General features: G+C 46.0%; 1 protein-coding gene and 1 long non-coding RNA gene across 2 annotated transcripts in view; one reads left to right on the top strand and one right to left on the bottom strand.

The window, feature by feature from the left end:
* Window positions 1-17,336, bottom strand: part of ZFP90 (ZFP90 zinc finger protein) — a 52,981-nt gene that overhangs the window by 17,160 nt on the left and 18,485 nt on the right. The window lies entirely within an intron of this gene.
* On the top strand, window positions 2-7,238 carry LOC140698173 (uncharacterized). The gene is made up of 3 exons (XR_012075740.1): window positions 2-135; window positions 3,462-3,719; window positions 5,344-7,238. It is a non-coding gene; the product is annotated as an uncharacterized lncRNA (long non-coding RNA).

The raw sequence follows: 17,336 nt of genomic DNA, 5'->3' as shown, positions 1-17,336 counted from the left end.
GCGCCTGCGCACGCGGAGCCTTGCTCCCGCAACCGCGGGGCCGCGGCGAGCGCGGGACTACACTTCCCAGACGCCCCCGCGCGTGGGTTCCACCGTGGTGGCCGTGGAGGACGCAGAGCTTTCCGAGGCACGCTGGTGAGGACTGCTGTCAGGGCCGAACTAGTCGGAGAGTGGGGCTTGAGTACGCCTTCGTCTGCTTATTCCCGTAGTAATCACTGAGCGCCTTCTCTGTGCCAGGGGCGTGTTGTTAGGGGCGGGATACAGCGGTAGACAGGGCTGGAAAGCTCCTGCTTTCTGGGAGCAACCGTGCACTCCTGTGCCCGAGGCCGACAGTAAAAAAACCCATCAATAAGATGATTTCAAGTACTGACTTTAGCTATAGGAATAAGGCAGTGAAGGGAGTGGGGCAACCTTGCCTTTTCTATGCCGTCTTCACCTGTGGGTCACTACCAAAGATTTGGTAAGTGATACTTGTACCCTACTTGTATCTAAGTACTAAGATACTTTATGAAATAGTTGATACTACAGAAAGAAAAAACGCCTTTGATAAATCCATGGCCCCCTGAACAGTATTCAAAAGCAAACTGCCATTACCATGTTACTCTATTACTTGGTATCCGATTGCTAAGGAATTTGTGCTTGGGAAGTAAATGATGGAAAATTTCAACACAAAGGATTAGATTTATATAGTTATGTTTTCTATATCACAAATAATCAGTTTAAAATTTTCCTCAACTTAGACTTGATTTCTCAACTTTGGAGTATCACATAGTCACATGGTACAAAATTACTGCAAATAAGTATTTCTTTTGTTACATGCTTTATCGAGAGGATGGACATTAAAAAACAATGCTTTCCACCACTGCCACATGAATATAAGGTCTGGAACAAGCAGAAAACATAATTCTGAAATATGAACAAGTGGTATAAGGAGGCCTCTCTGAGGAAGGGACAGTAGACTGAGACTTAAGGAGGAAACTGCAGGAACATGAGGAAGAAAAGAATTCTAGGCTGAAGGAACTGAGGGTGCCAAAGCCCCAAAGAGGAAACAAACTTGATGTGTTTTAGAAACTGATGCCTAATGTAGCTGTAGCAGAGTGAAGGATGGGAGAGTGAGTGGTGTAGAGATAGGATAAGTAGCCTGGGGTTTGATGGAGCAAAGTTTTGGAGACTGTGATAAGTAGTGTGGATTCTACTTTTAAGTGTGATGGGAGCCATTGGATTAGAAGCAGCAATTCTGAGTCATTTACTACTATGAGGGGATAAGAGAAACTTTTCCTGTTGGCCTAGAACTGGTAACCGGGACTCAGTTGAGATTAAATTCTTCTGCATTCAAAGAGAGATAAAGTGGCATTTTTTCACTGAACTAGGAAAAATAATTCTAGAATTTGTATGGAGACGCCAAAGACCCACAAGAGCTAAAACAGCCTTGAGAAAGAAGAACAAAGCTGGAGGTTCACACTCTCTGATTTCAAGCTATAGTCATCAAAATAGTATGTTACTGGCACAAAGACAGACACATACATCAATAGAACAGAAGAGACAGCCCAGAAATGAACTTACATTCATATGAGCAATTAATCAATGAAAAAGGAGACAAGAATATAAAATGGGGAAAAGGCAGCCTCTTTAATAAATACTGTTGGGAATACTGGACAGCTCCATGCAAAAGAATCAAACTGGATACTCTCACACCATGCATAAAAATAAATTCAAAATGGATTAAAGACTTAAATGAAAACCTGAAACCATAAGACTTCTAGAAGAAAACATAGGCAGTACTTTCTTTGACATCAGTCTTAGTAATTTTTTTTTTTGATATGTCTCCCTAGGGAAGGGAAACAAAAGCAAAAATAAACAAATGGCACTACATCAAACTAAAAACCTTTTGCTCAATGAAGGAACTATCAATAAAATGAAAAGACTACATACTGAATGGGAAAAGATATTTGTAAATGATATTTCTGGTAAGGGGTTGATATCCAAAATATACAAAGAACTTATACAACTCCACATCAACAAAGTAGACAGCCCAATTAAAAAATGGGTACAGGATCTGAACTGACATTTTTCCAAGGACGTACAGATGGCCAACAGACACATGAAAAGATGGTCAACATCACAAGTCATCAGGAAAATGCAAATCAAAACCTCACATCTGTCAGAATGGCTATTATAAAGACAACAAATAACAAGTGCTGGTGAGGATGTGGAGAAAAGGGAATCCTCATGCACTGTTGATGGGAATGTAAATTGGTGCAGCCACCATGGGAAACAGTATGGAGATTCTTCAAAAAATTAAAAATAGAACTACCATAAGCCAGCAGTTCCACTCCTGGGTATTTATCCAAAGAAAACAAAATACTTATTGGAAAAGATACATGTACCCTATGGTCATTGCAACATTATTTACAATAGCCAAGATATGGAAGCTACCCAAGTGCCCATCAACAGATGAATAAATAAAGAATATGTGGTATATATACACAATGGAATATTACTCAGCCATAAAAAGAATGAAATCTTAGCATTTTCAACAACATGGATGGGTCTAGAGGGTATTATGCTAAGTGAAATAAGTCAGAGAAAGACAAATACTGTATGATTTCACTTATATGTAGTATCTGAAAAGCAAAACAAATGAACAAACATAATGAAACAGAAACAGAGTTATAGATACAGAGAACAAACAAGTGGTTACCAGAAGATAGAGCAGGTGGAGTAGGGCGTGCAACAGGGAGAAATAGGTGAGGAAGATTAAGAGGTACAAACTTCCAGTTGCAAAATAAATTTCATGGATATAAAATATACAGTGTGAGGAATATAGTCAATAACAAAGTAAGATCTTTGTGGTGATGTATTGTAACTAGACCTATCATGGTGACCATTTGAAGTGTATACAAAAAATCACTATGTTGTGTAATGGAAACAAACATAGTGTTGTAGGTCAATTATACTTCAAAAGCAAATAAACAAACATACAAACTTACGGAAAAAGGTATCAGATTTGTGGTTACCAGAGGTGGGGGTGAGGGGAGAGGAAATTGGGTGAAAGCAGTGAAAAGGTATAAACTTCCAGTTATAAGTACTAGGGATGTAATGTACAACACGATACATATAATTAACCCTGCTGTATGTTATATATGAAAGTTGTTAAGAGGGTAAATTCTGAGTCCTCATCACAAAAAAAAATTTTTTTTCTATTTCATTTTCTATCTGTATGAGATGATGGATGTCCACTAAATTTATTGTGATAATCATTTCATGGTGTATGTAAGTCAAATTATTATGCTTACACCTTATACAGGGCTGTATTTCAATTATTTCTCAGTAAAACTGGAATTTTTAAAAAAGACAAAACTTTTGGAGCTAGACACCCTCAGGCCTTACAAAGGGGGACCAGGTGCTGAAGTTGCCCTGCTTCTATTAACCACTGCCTGAATGCTATCCTTCTTTTCCAGGCTATATAAGGAGACTAGGATGGGAAAAAAGGAAGAATTCTTCAGAATGGCAAGCCCTCCACCTAGTGGGGAATGTGAGGTTCTACCCTCACTCCAAGATGAATGTGAAAAGAAAAGCACTCAGACATGGAGACCACCCAGAAGAAGGGGAGAGGTTCTAAACTACCCCAACTCCCCTTCCCCTTGCCAAACATGGGAAAGGGGAATTAGAGAACAGGCTGAGTGTAAGGAGAGCAGCCTGAATTTTCATTGTTTGCGGTAAGTGGATGCAGTGGAAAACAATTGGGCTTCAGCCTCCGTTGGGGGGGTGCAGCTCACAACACTAAGAGGCTGTGGAATTAACTGGATTTGAGAAGAAGCTGCGGAGGTTGGAGGAGGGTGCCTTGGAGCCAGATCTCCCAAGTCAGGCATTCGTGGGTTTCCTCTAAAGAACTCACAAATGCACTTCCATTTCTGCCAGTGTGACTAAATAACCTTGTGCTGGATGAAATATTTTTAAAAAATCTTTTAAAACGCATTGGTGAGTTAGAAAATTGGTAAGGAATATACAGAGGCTAAAAATAAAGCAAAATTAATAACATAGAGTAGTAGGCAGGACACTGAAAGCTAGTTGTTTTTCATGGTCCTGTGATCACAGGGGCAGGTGATGAAACTCCAGTCCCATCCAAAGTAGGGTATCAAATAGGACATGGACACACACACAGAAATACACATTGGGACTCCAAGAGTGAACACCCTTCTGGTGGAAGCTGCAGGGTAAATTGCCTGTTTCAAACCTTGGTAATGAGTGGAAAAGGTGGAAAACATCTCCCCTGAGAACCACAAACTGGTCCCTATGTGGATTTGCAACCTAAATTCATAGTCCCTAGGTGCTCTGAAAAAATGCAGGCTTAGAATTTAGTTTATATTGGTCCCAGGTTAATGGTACTTCCAGGCATCTGGCAGAAGCAAACACAAATTCTGCCTGGAGGAAACAACCTTTAGCCCAGGCTTCCCCAAATTTGATCCTAAGAAATATGAGCTCACAGCCTTGAATCACAAAACACATATAGAAAACAAGAAACCATGAATGATAAGACAGTAGGGGAAAATTGCATAATCAGATTTATAACAACTTCATATAGGATTCTCAAACACAGACTTTACAATAACATTTCCAATATGTTTCAAAAAATTATTTTAATAAACTCAAGCAGCAGTTTAGTATGTGAGTAGAGATCAAGATTTTTAAAGTATGAAACAGAACTGAATAAGAACCAAATAGAATTTTTGTAAATGAAAAACTATAGTAGGCAAAATTTAGAACTTCATACACAAGAGTTAACAGATTAGGCATAGCTAGAGAGAAAACCAATGAAAAGTGAACAGAAGGTGGCCCTCAGGAAAGTATCTACAAAAGGACAAAGAGATGGAAAAGATGAAAAAAAGCACAGAACTATAATATATCTAACTGGGTTCCAGAAGAAGAAAAGAAGGGGACTGAGGTAATATATGAAAAGATAACAGCTGAGAATTTTCAGAACTGAGGAAAGATACAAACTTACAGATTCTGGAATACCAACATCCCAAGCCAGAAAAATTTTTTTTTAAATTTACACTGAGACACATCATAGTGAAACCAAAAAACACCAAAGATCTTAAAAGCAGCGAGAGAAAAGACAGATCACCTTTGAAAGAATGAAGTGTGTATAGAGATGTCACTCATCACAAGGTCCAGGGCTCAGAAGGGACCTGGAGAGACAGGAGGGAGACCCGAGTTAGACCAGACCTAAGTGTGCACAAGCCTTCCGTACTCAAGAGCAGTACAATAACAGCAAAATGCTCCAAGAGACGTTAATTTTTTTAACCGAAGATTTAAATTTTTTCAATTATCTATTTCAAGGATTATTTGTAAAACCTGGAGAGAGAAACAACTGGAGATTTTGGAGGGCGAAGCCCCTCGATTCACACAGCTCTGGTGATTGACTTGAATTTCTGCATAGACGGATTCACAGACGGATGCACTCGGGAGGAATCACTGGCTCCTCTTCACAGTACCGAAATGCCGCCCTGAACCAGAACTACCGCTAACCCCTTCCCTCAAAGCCGTGCACCCAAGGCCTGGGTCCACCAGAAGTAGACGATGTACCTGATGCCTGTCCGCTGAAGGCCGCCTCGGAGGCCCTACCGGGCTCTGAGCCCTGGGGAGGAAGTCGAGCCCGCCAAGGAATGGGGAGATGGTCCGCGGGAAGTCCAAAAGCAGCCTCGCGCGGCTCTGGACGGCCGCCCCCGTGTCCTAGGTCCGGTCCCCTTCCTTCCCCTTGAGATCCGCGCTCTGGACAGGAGGGTCGGCACACCTCGCAGTGGAAACGCTACCTGGCCCGGCTCTGCTGCTGAAGGGCAAGAGGCGGTTGTAGACTGGCCGCCAGGCGCAGACAGCCGAGCGGCCAGTTTCCTGCAGGCGGGTTCACACCTTCGGGTTGACCGCGGCGCCACGGGGCGCCAACAAGCCTCCCAGCCAATCAAGAGCTGCATTCTTCTTCGCGCCATCCTGTCTTCTTGATAACTACCTCAGTCTCTGCTCTTGACTCGCAGTTCTGCCGCTGAAAAGACCGCCTCGCATGTCCATTCGAGGTTCTGGGCGCGCGGACCAGGCCAGGGACATCAGAAGAGGCCTGCAGGTGCCCCAGGTGGTGTCCCCAAACCTCTTCACACCCTGCGACCTGGTTTGGGGAGCATATGATGCGGGACTCAGCGGGACCTTGTCCCAGCCAGGGCAGAGGAGAAATGCTTTCTATGCCACCTGTTCTACCTTTAATAGCCACGCAGATTTGACCTTCGCTTCCTCACTCGGCCCGCCGTGGGTACAGGTTTCCCGCTGAGGCCTCTCCCATAACACACGAATATCCAAGTTCCAGTCACTGTAAAACGTTCATTAAAATGGTTTACCTTCTGGCTTCCATGAAAACTCTTGAGAGGAGATGGGTCCCGGCGAAGGTAGCTTGCCCAAATCCGACACTAAGTCAGAGAACTAGCGATTCCTAGAACAACAGGGAACTCTGGTCCCCTGTCTTCCGTGCACACTCGGGCCAGGAGGACAAGACAGGGACACTGCGTGGGGTCTGCGTGCCTTCAGCCCTCCAGTCAGAGATCTTTGGCCGAGCTTCGAGTCGAACTCGGGGAAGCCCTTCTTAGCGCCCGGGTCCCCTTCTTCAAATAAGCACCTGCTTCAGTTTGGAGCTTGCAGGGCGTCGCGGGCAGAGAGCTGGGCTCGAGCGCCACCTGCTGCCACTGCGACCCTCTACAGCTGTAAAGCCATCCGCAAAAAGATCATTCGAACTTTAATTTGGCGGTTTCTACTTGCCAAGACCAGGCTTTACATACACTATATCAACTGAATTTAACAACTTATGAAGTAGGTACTCTCATCCCAATTTTACATGTAAGGAAACAAGGTTCAGAGAATCGAAGAAACTTGCCAAGGCCATTCAGCTACCATGTGTCATATCCTGGATTCAAGTGGCCTCTGTCTCAGGCATGCTCTTGACCCCTGTGCATGTGTCCTCACATGTTAAAGTTGCGTCCCTGGTGATCCCTGAGGACCCTCCCGTGGGCCCTTCTGGCATGCCTCTGACCTTGTGGGCTCAGCACCATTTTTCCCCAGGGCTCTCATGCCCCTCTGTGGACCACCCACCCACTGGCACTGAGACCCACCAGATGACCAACACCTGCATGCAGGCCACTACACTGGCACCTTAAAATGTACCACCAAATTGTTTCTTTATTTCCAGTAGATACAGGGGCAATGTTTTCATTAATTAATACATATGTTTATGCATTTTATATGTTGTAATGGACATCTAATTTTTCCCCCTATGCCCAACATGCCTTCCTTCATCTCTCAGTACAGCATCCCCTTTCTTTGAGGAAAGGTATTCTCCCTCCTCTACAAAGAGATAGGAAAGGGAGATGAGAGAGAAAGTAAGAGGGAGGCTGTTGTGTGAGTCCTCATTAGCTGGACTTGTGTGTGCAGCTCTGGCCCTGCTGTCCCATAGTTTGATCACATACACTGATAACTTTCCTCCTTTTTGTCTCATGCCAATTTAAAAAATGGCTTCTCCGACTCTTGCATCCAGAGTCCTAGATAATACATTATGCTAACCACCTCCAAGCTCAAAACATTCAAAACAGAATAAAGCCACTCACTAGTACAGTTTTTTTTAATGTGTGTTAAAATTTTTTACTTTTGGGGGTGGGGTAGTTTGGTTTATTTATTTATTTATCTATTAAATGGAGGTACTGAGGTTTGAGCCCAGGACCTCATGCATGCCAAGTAAACATGCTACCACTGAGCTACACCCTTCCCCAACTTGTACAGTTTTTATTCACATTTTTATTTTGAGTTAATTATAGACTTAAAAGAATGTACAATAAATAGTACAGAGAGGTCCCATGTACCCATCACCCAGCTTCCCCCATAGTGGCATTTTACATAACTATAATACATTGTCAAAATCAGGAAATTGTGGGCAGGGGAAGGTATAGCTCAGAAGTAGAGCACATGCTTAGCATGCATGAGGTCCTGGGTTCGATCCCTGGTACCTCTGTTAAATAAGTAAATAAATAAACCTAATTACCTCTCCACCCCAAATAAAAAGAAATGAACTACTTTGGTTGTAGAAACATTAAAAAAAAACACAGGAAATTCATATTGGCACAATACAATTAATGAGTCTACAGACCTTACTTGGATTTTACCTATTTTGCATGTATTTTTGAATGTCCTAGTGTGTAATTTGTGGCACTTTATCATATGTATAGAGTCCTATAACCATCACCACATTCAAGGCACAAAACTACTATTACTACAAAGAACTCCCTGTGCTGGCATAGTGACCTTTCTCGCATCTGTCTCTAATCCATGACAACCACTGATCTGTTCTCCACTTCTATTCTTGGTAATTTCTAGAATGTTACAAAATGGAATAATACAGTACGTGACCTTTTGAGACAGGCTTTTTTCCCCCCACTCAGAATAAAGCCCTTGAAGTGCATCTAGGTCACTGTATCAATAGTTGAATCCTTTCTATTGCTGAGTACTATTCTTCGGTATGGCTGTACCAGTTAGTCACTGATTCAGTCTATGAAAAGTCTTTATCCATATATATTGTGTGGGGAAGGCAGAAAAGAAAAAAAACTGGACATTCAGTCCCCTAGACCCACACAGAGAGTTGTGAGCACCTGGGGCCTTGTCACAGACACCCCGTGGTGACATTTGATAAGGTTTGATCTCAGTCAATTTCTTGACCACTACTGACCCTGCCAGTCTACCCTCAAGTCAACTTTGAAGCTTCCACAAGCTCCAGAAAATGTTTTCAGTTCAACAAATTTCACCGACTACCTGCAGCCCAAGCTTTCTGAGTTGCTCCAGATTTCCTCACAAAACCTCCCTGGTGGTCTCCTGCCACCTTGAGCCAAGCTGGAGGGACCCACTCACCGATTCTTGCTCCATCCCTACTGTGGTGACTCAGAGCCAAGAGGTGTCACCTTAGGGGAAATGAAGTCCTTGCAGGTGACAAGGATCAGGGGTCCAGAGACCTCACTTTGGCTTCTCACTCACCCACCAGGCTCTCCCAGACAGGCCATCCTAAGGGCAATCACTTGCATCCTTGTCTATCAAGTCTCCTCATTGGTCAGTGGATGGGCCCCAAGAGCATCCTAGCATCCCATCTTTGCCCTGACCCTGTGGCCTGGTCTGTTTGACCCCAGGCTCACTCATGGGATTGGAGTCATGAAAAATGTCCACTCAAGGAAGGCTTTCCCCAGATACCTCTGCGCCCCTTGAGGCCAGGATGTTAAATGACCCTGAAATGTGGTTGCTTGTGTGGGGAGATTTATCTTACTGGGCTCTCCAAGATGCAAATGGCATCTGAGTAGTTTTGCAGCCAAACAAAGAACTTTGCCTAGAGACCAGAATGTGGACAAAATGAGTCAAGAACAAGGTAGAGAAGGAGGGCACAGAAAGAATGAAGGATTAGAAATGAATCAAGACTATTCTCACATATTAACTGAATTAACTATGTTTAGATTTGAGTTTTTTTCCCCCATCATTGCTTTGATGATGAATGTCTAGAGGCTATTTCTTAATGTCTTTGAGTTTTTAAAATAAACTTGCAAGTTAATTAACTTGCAAATATTCTCATCAAGGTAGTTTTTGTTCATGGCTAATGTCCTCCAATATTGCAACTAGATACATGAACCCCCAAAGGACCTGGGCTAGGCTGCCCTGAGGCTGTGCCTTCCAGCGGTCCAGTTACAGAGACATCTGACTGCCAAGCAAGTGCTCGCCCCAAGAGGTGCTTACTCACTGATGTGTCCAGTTAACTGAGATGAGTTAATAAAATGAAGTCTTTGCTTTATTATAGACAGTAACTGGCTTTGAGATCAGCTAGGCAGCTTCTTCATTTTATAGACGCAGTAGAAGCCCAGAGAAGGAAAGACACTAATTGGAGAAGGAAGAAGATGGTACAGAAGACAAAGATGCATGTGATCAGCTGAAGGAGATTCTTAAATTACATTGTAGCATTATATATATATATACATATAAATATATGTATATATTTAAAACTCGTCAGGTGAAACCTAGGGTTTAAAACGATTTAACTTCAAAAATGGTAATTAAAAAAAAAATAGAACACATCGCCAAATTGGTCTTTGGTCATTTGCATTGTTTTCTTCCTTTATCCCTGCCCCATCCCCTCCATTTTCTCTTCAGCTCTGTTTACAGGACTGCTTTTGTGTGGTCTCCAGCAACTGTCTTTCCCTCTCTGGGTTTCTATTTCATCTGTAAAATGAAGGAACTGATCTGGCTGATTCAAAACCCCATTTTTTTTTCCCCCACAACTGCTATCCCTGGTTCAACGGACAAAGGTGTGACCTGTGCAGAGGGGAGAAAACATGAGAGTGAAAGTCAGCTGGGTCCTTAGCCTCTGGCTGGGCCTTTACCCAGAAGTGATGGCCATAGACCCGCGAGTGTTCGCGGCACCCTGCTTGAGCGTTCTCCACACCTCGCCGCCAAGATCTAGGGATAACGCAGCAGCAGGCTCTGTGGTTACCATGGCAACCCGCCGGCTGGCTTAGCCTCCGTTGCCCCCTAGCGGACATCCAGGGCATCTACATCTGTGTCATTTTTTCCCTTGAGCCCATTGTTCCGATGGCAGCTCTGTCCAGGGAGGTGGCTCTCTTACCGGCCTCTCTACTGCTAGGCCCTGTCCTGAGCCGTGCCTTCAGCTGGCCCGCTCCCCGTCCCAGCTGTGCAACCATTCAACTTCTCTGCCTTGGGGCCAGATTTCTCTGGCTTTGATGCCCAGGCCCAATAGCCCTAACCACTCACTCCTTCCAGCCAGGCCTCTGGGGACTTAAGACAGGCTCTTACCCAGTGCACTCCAGAATCCCTCTAGAAAGCACAAAAGTCTAATGTGATATGAACTAAAACACTCTTCGTTTGGCCAGATCCCACCCCTACCCCTACCCCAGCCAGCAGCCCTTAATTCAGACCTCAGCTAGAGTCACTTTTCTAGATGGACTTTGTCCATCTGGAGAATGGGATCCCATGGACAGACAGCCTGGCCAGGATCCAGGAAGGCACCAGTGTGATGAGAGGCATCACCAGAGCTGGGCATGGCAGCCTCATTTGGGAGATGGGCAGGCATACAAACTAACCCAATATGGGAGTGGGGATGAGCAGTGACAAAGTTGGTGGCACAGGGTGTGCTGGGAGCATGCATGGGGAAGGGGGACTCACCCCAGCCTGAGCCAGAAATAAAAGCTTCTTGGGGAATGCAATGCCTGGGTTGATGCTTCAAGGATGAATAGGCACTTGGGCTGGAGTAGAGATTTCAGGGATGGTAGGCTTTAGGCAGACTGGGAGGTCTTCTCTTCAGAGTCTGCTTTCCTGAGAGTGCAATTCTTGCTCAGTGTCCATGGATCCTGAGTTTCTTCCTTGTCCTTTTCCTCTTCTCATCCTGTCCCCCTTCCTGTGGAATCTCCCCCAGCCCCATTATTGTAACCAGCACCCCTTTGCTACATGTGGATCACTGTACCTTGTCACATGCAGTCCCTTCTACCTGGACTGCCCTTGACTTGCCTCCTGGAGGACTCTTACTCATCCTTCAAGACCCACCTTGATATTCACTCCATTTTGGTGCCTTTCCAGAACCAACCTTCTAATCAGGTATTCATTCTACAAACTTCTACTGGGCACCAAATATTAGGCCCAGAATGTGTCCTGATGTTGCAACTTTCTGTTCATTTGTCTATCTCCCCAACTGACCAGGATCTCCTGGGGGGAGGGGGAGACTAGACTGCGGCTTTTCTTTTCTTAATCCTCTGGTTTTAACATTTACTCCCTGAATGAGTGGATGGATGGGTGAATGAACATAAAATAAGCACAGCCTCTCCTTGGAAAACAACAAACAAGAAACACCCCAGTGAACAGGGCTGGCGCTCTCTGACTCCCAGTTCCATCTCCTGACACTGTCCCCAAAGAATCTGGCCATATGTTATTAAATTAAAGTGAATTAAAATTTGCTTGAAATAACCACAGACTCCCCCGCTCCCATGAGCCTGCAATGACCAGATTACATCTCCTCCAGGCACAGAAGTTTGACATTTCATTGCAAAGTCATTTTCTTCTCATTTCCTTATGTTGCTAAAATATTCTATTTCTCTTCACTTCCCCTTTGTGCCCCCATTACTCACGTTTAGTTAAATTTATCTGCTGCCATTTAATCATCTGAGATAGGCTTGCTGGTGTGGACATTCGAGGGCACTGCCTGGCCTTCCAGACCATCTGTCTCTTCCTGGACCACTCTGAGAACAGGACCCAGATCCCTCCCCCAGGACTTCTGGGCTGACCCTCAGACCTTAGGTTTCTCTCCAAGGCAACTCTGACTTGGGTCCTCCCTCCCTCCCAGATCTATTGCCTTCCTCTCCCCAGCCTTCTCCTCTTCTGTTTCCTGGAGCATTGTTTTCATTATGCCTCCAGTCTTCTATTTCCTGAAACCCCTTTGGTCCTGCTGAGAAAGAAGCCTCATAATTCTTCTCTCATTGGGTTCCCTGAGTAAGTCCTTAGGACAAAATATCCAGCAGGGCAGCCAATGTAGGGGTTGTTTGGTGCCTGCCTGGGACACTGCCATATCCCCCACGTTTCTGCGGCTGGTCGGAACACCTTTCTTCTCACTTGCCCACCCACCCTCATACTGTAGGGGTGGGGAGGATTCTTTTTCCTGGAGACAGCTGGCAAAGACCAGAAAGGCAATTTTGGCTGGGAGTGGAAGTCCAGTTTGGCCTCTCTATAACTGTGTCACTTAGGGACTTTGGATTGCCCTTGGGACTTAGTGCTGGGAACTGCTCAGGTCAGGGGCAGTCAAGGCCCAGTGGCCACAGAGCTCCAGGGAGGCATCAGAAGCCCGGGATGGTTGCCACTTACCAGGCATTTGCAGCGGCTGTGCTGGGCTCTGCGGGTGGATCTGGAGAGTTGGTGCTGTGAATCTCCTCTTCCCGGGGGAAGAGTAAAGAATCCTGGCTCCTCACCTCAAGGTTAGGGAAGGCAGCTTCTGTGAGACCATGTAGAAAGTTCAAGACATGTCCTTTGGAGCTTCAGGGACATAGTGAACTTGGGCAATTCATGCCAGAGAAATCTTGGTGGCAGGAGACAGGCTGGCCAGATGGCCTCACAGTGCAGCTAGGGGAGTAGCCACGTTGGGATCTGCCTGAGAGCCGAGAGATGAGGAGGGCAAAGGATGAGCAAATGTTTGCAGAGGATGAGAGGTAGCCGCTGACATGAGAGAACCAGCAGGGGCTCATCTTACAGCCTGATCAAGAAAGCCTCCTGGAGGAACAGAAACACATCGGCCAAGGGGTGAAGAACGGGTCAGAAGGTGACTTAGCTTATATGTCATCCAGGAGCCAGAGGAAAAGTAGTTCCATAAGTATATTTAAAGAACAAAGGGAGACAGAGAAATTGTTTTACAGTTAGCTCTACTTTATGAGTCATGTTTGTAGGGCTACACACAAATTACCTTAATGTTTTTTTCTTTAATGAAGTGTACTTCATTCTTGTGTCAATTCCAAACAGATTCATCTTTCTAGACCAAGATCCTATCTCCAGTCTATGCTCATATACATTTTCTATGATCTCTGGTTGCATCTAGGTCAAAGATCTATTAGCTTTATTATTTCCAAAATAGCACATGCTCTCAAACTCTTATCTCTCTTAATTTTCACAACAACCCTGGAAGGGAAGGGCTCTTGTTAGTCCTGTTCCACTTCTGAGGATCAGAAATTCAGAAAGGAGCTCAAGGGGACAAAGGAGGAAGTGGTAGAGTCAAAGATTAATTGGAAAAGTCAGGCCTGGATTGGGGTGGGGGTGCTGGTAACGGTGGTGCCAGTGGGGGGTGAGGGGCTTTGGCAGCCTCCCCCAGATCTCCACCACCACCCCTGTTCTTAAGCACAGGCAGCTGTTGTTTAGATGCCCTCCGAGGACGTTCCAGGTAAGGCCTCCCGACAAACACCTGTAGTATAGTGGGCCTGGCTGCCCAGGACTTTGACAAGAGAGCATGAGCCATTCTGTCCCCTGTAAACCCCCACAAAGGGGCCAGAGAGGGGTCTCCTTGGTTAATAGTGGCTCTCAAACTACTGGGTCAAGTGTCATGACTAGAATTAGTGAACCCAGAGTCATGCTTGCGTGAATTCAAGTTTAGGGGGAAACAGGAACCAAGGGCCAATCTACAGAGAAGTGGGTACACAGAGCTAGGAGATGGGTGAGCAGCCCCAGGCCCAGCACAGGGAGATGCTGCCTGGGACTGGACAGTTCCCAGGAGGCCTGGAGGGCTCTCACTTTTGGCTCCAGCCCAGGATTTCCCTGCATCCCAGCAGGGACACATACCCCATTGGAACCTTGGCTGCCAATGGTTCTATTCTCACATCACTACATCCCCAACTACAAAACTCTAAAAAACTGGATTTGATGAAAAACTTACAATTCCCTGCATGCACTGGCCCACACCAGTTTCTTCCTTTCTTAATGCTGCTGACTTGTTGGTACTACATCTCCAAGAATGCAACATGCTCCCAAGAAGGCCACCGGCCCTGTCTTGGTCCCCTAGCTTCCTTCTTGCCATTTTGTTTCCTTGGAATAGATGGAGAAACATGGGCAGACTGGCCTCCAAGCAAGCCCCTCGGGCAGACACGTGGCTGTCACTGGTGGCAGGGATAGAATGAAGTCCCAGGGGTCTTCCTCAGCCCAGTCTCATCTGCCTGGCAGTTGGAGGAGACATCTGCCAGGGGCTCAGACGCAGCTGAAGTCAGATGGGTTCTGAAGGAGGTGATCCTGCGTTTCGCCCTTTACTGGGACTTCACAGTCGACTTAACGTGACTCTAATAGAGGCCACATTGGGGGGGGGAGTTCCTGTGGGTGTTATTTTGAAGCTGAAGCTCCTCTTTCTTTTTCCCAGTGACTAGGGTTTCAGCAGGTGTAGAAGAGTCTGAGGCAGCAGAAGGTGAGCTGTGCTACGTAGCGTGTGTCTGGCATCTAATTTGATTTGACTTGTTTTCCTGGCTATGAGAACCTGCAGCCAGGAGTACAAAGCACAGGCTGTGGGGGTGACAGCCCCCTGCCTCATGTCCCTGGCTCCCTCCAGCCCAAGGGCTCACTCTATAGCCACAGGGCCATGTGAAGGAAGTGGGACCAAGGACTCCCATCAGGCACACACAGCATGGGAGCTTGTTTTTGATTATGTTTGAAAAGCCCCCAAAAATCTCTTTCCCAAACTTTCTACCATCAGACAAAGAGGGGATTTATTAAGCCCGGGTCGGACTGAGCCAGCTCTCCTGGTTGGCTAAAATTGGCGTAAAAAATAATTTGTGGTTGTCAGATCCTAAATTAAATGATTCAGATACTACTGCGGCTGATTAAAGGACTTTATTCAGTTTCCTCTAGACCACATGCTCTTCTGTGAGGGCAAGAGAGATACTGTTTCTGGAAGAAATGCAATGCTCAGAGAGTGCTGATCTAATCTAATGGATGGTGTTTATTAAATATGTTTCCTCTTCCCTTGTTTGATGAAAGGTGAGACTAAAGGTGGCGGGGGGGTGGGGTGGGAGATGACTTACTGTTTGTTTTACTGTGTTTACTATGATCAACCTCCCCACTCCATCACCAGGCTTCTGGGTAGGAGCCTCCACAGTCTACCAGGCTGGGTGCCTAAGGAATTTTTAAGGATCCTTAGAAGACCTCTGGACAACAATAATAAAGGTCAACAAATAAACTGAAACATGAGTAAATAAATAAAAACAATGACTGGATCTGGGGCTCTAGCAGACAGTCTAATAGTGGTGCCTGAATCACCCAGGGCACCACAGAAGGGACAGCCTTGTGCTGGTCCTCTTAGTGTCCTCCCTTCTTGGCCCTGCTGATTGGACCAGGAGGGGACCGTGACCCAAAGCTGCCAATCCAGAAATATATGATGTGCCGTGGCGCAAAACAAACAGACTAATTTGGGCACGTGAATGAAGAACTCCACAATGAGGCGGTTAGCAGCTGGTGCAGACATTAAAAGGAGGAGACGGAGAGAGGTCAGATGTTCAGATCAGCAGTATGTTCAGATATGAGAAAGCGGAAAGTACCAGGAAACGGAGGCTAGAAGACCGGGAAAGGAAAGCCAGAACGAAGATGGAACAAAGGGACTGTTGGTCGGGAGAGAGAAGTGAGCAAAGCAAGCTCAGAGAGAGACTGTGTGACCCCGGGAGAGACATGGAGAAACCAGCGGGCCCCCAGAGTGGCCCTTTCTCTCAGCTGCCCTCCACTCCAGGTTCTGTCCCAATTTGTGCTCATCTTGAAAACCTCTTCTTAAGGCAGTCTAAACAAGACTCAAAAGAGGCCAGGTGAACACAAGAATCAACAGAACTTTTTAGCACTGAACAACAGGGCAGTTCAACATATGAAACATAAGCAATTTTTAGAGAGTGAGTCATCTAATCTCAAAGAGATGTGATGAGGCCAAAGCAGTGGGGAAGAGAACGGCCTTTCGGCCACAGCAAGGAGAGTGGCAGGCACTGGGGAAGAATTGGGTTCGCCTCCTCCGGGGCCACCTGGTCTCCCTCTGACCTTACTCGGGGCTTCTGTCTCTGGAGGGAAGTAGGCCATGCAGACAGCAGTCACGGCCTGGCCCTTCTACTACAGGCCAACACCCAGGGAGCTCACTGAAGAGACATTCACTGTGAATTCTAGGTGCCTCTAAGATCTAGTGAGGCCGAGAGACCACAGAGGTCTGGGCACCCAGGATCCCACCAGGCCATCGGTAGGTGCAGAGTGCACTCAACCTCGATTCCCACAGGCTCCCAAGCGGGCTGTCTTCTCCGAGTCTGGGGTATGGGTTAGATTGTCCCTCCTGGTAATCAAACTTCTCTCAACGTGTTTTACAGGGCTAACTTCTACTGCTGCCCAGCTCAGAGGACCAGAATCTGGATCTGTTTTCCCTGCTCCAATATTAGTAGGGGCTTTCCTTCCACTTCCCAGATCATCCTACTCTCTGCTGAGGCTCATGGGGGAGAAGTGTCACATGAGGCCAGTCACAGGGAATGCCCAGGATAAAAAAAGCAGGTGTTATCCCCACTCAGTGGTTAGCAGGCAAGAGTGTTCCTCTTGAACAGCTAGCATGACCCTGGGCACTAACAATGAAGTAGGACAGGAACCCACCACCTCCTATCCATTCAGACAACGCCTTCAGCACTGGCCTCAGGGACTTGCCCTCTGCCTGGAATGCTCCTCCCACAGATAACCACGGGACTCCCTCCTCCCTTTCTTCAGGTCTCTGCTCAAGTGTCACCTTCTCA

Source organism: Vicugna pacos, chromosome 9 (assembly GCF_048564905.1).
Source record: "Vicugna pacos chromosome 9, VicPac4, whole genome shotgun sequence".
NCBI classification, from domain to species: Eukaryota; Metazoa; Chordata; class Mammalia; order Artiodactyla; family Camelidae; genus Vicugna; species Vicugna pacos.
Note: the sequence above shows the minus strand (reverse complement) of the source record. Positions and strands in the feature narration are given on the sequence as shown.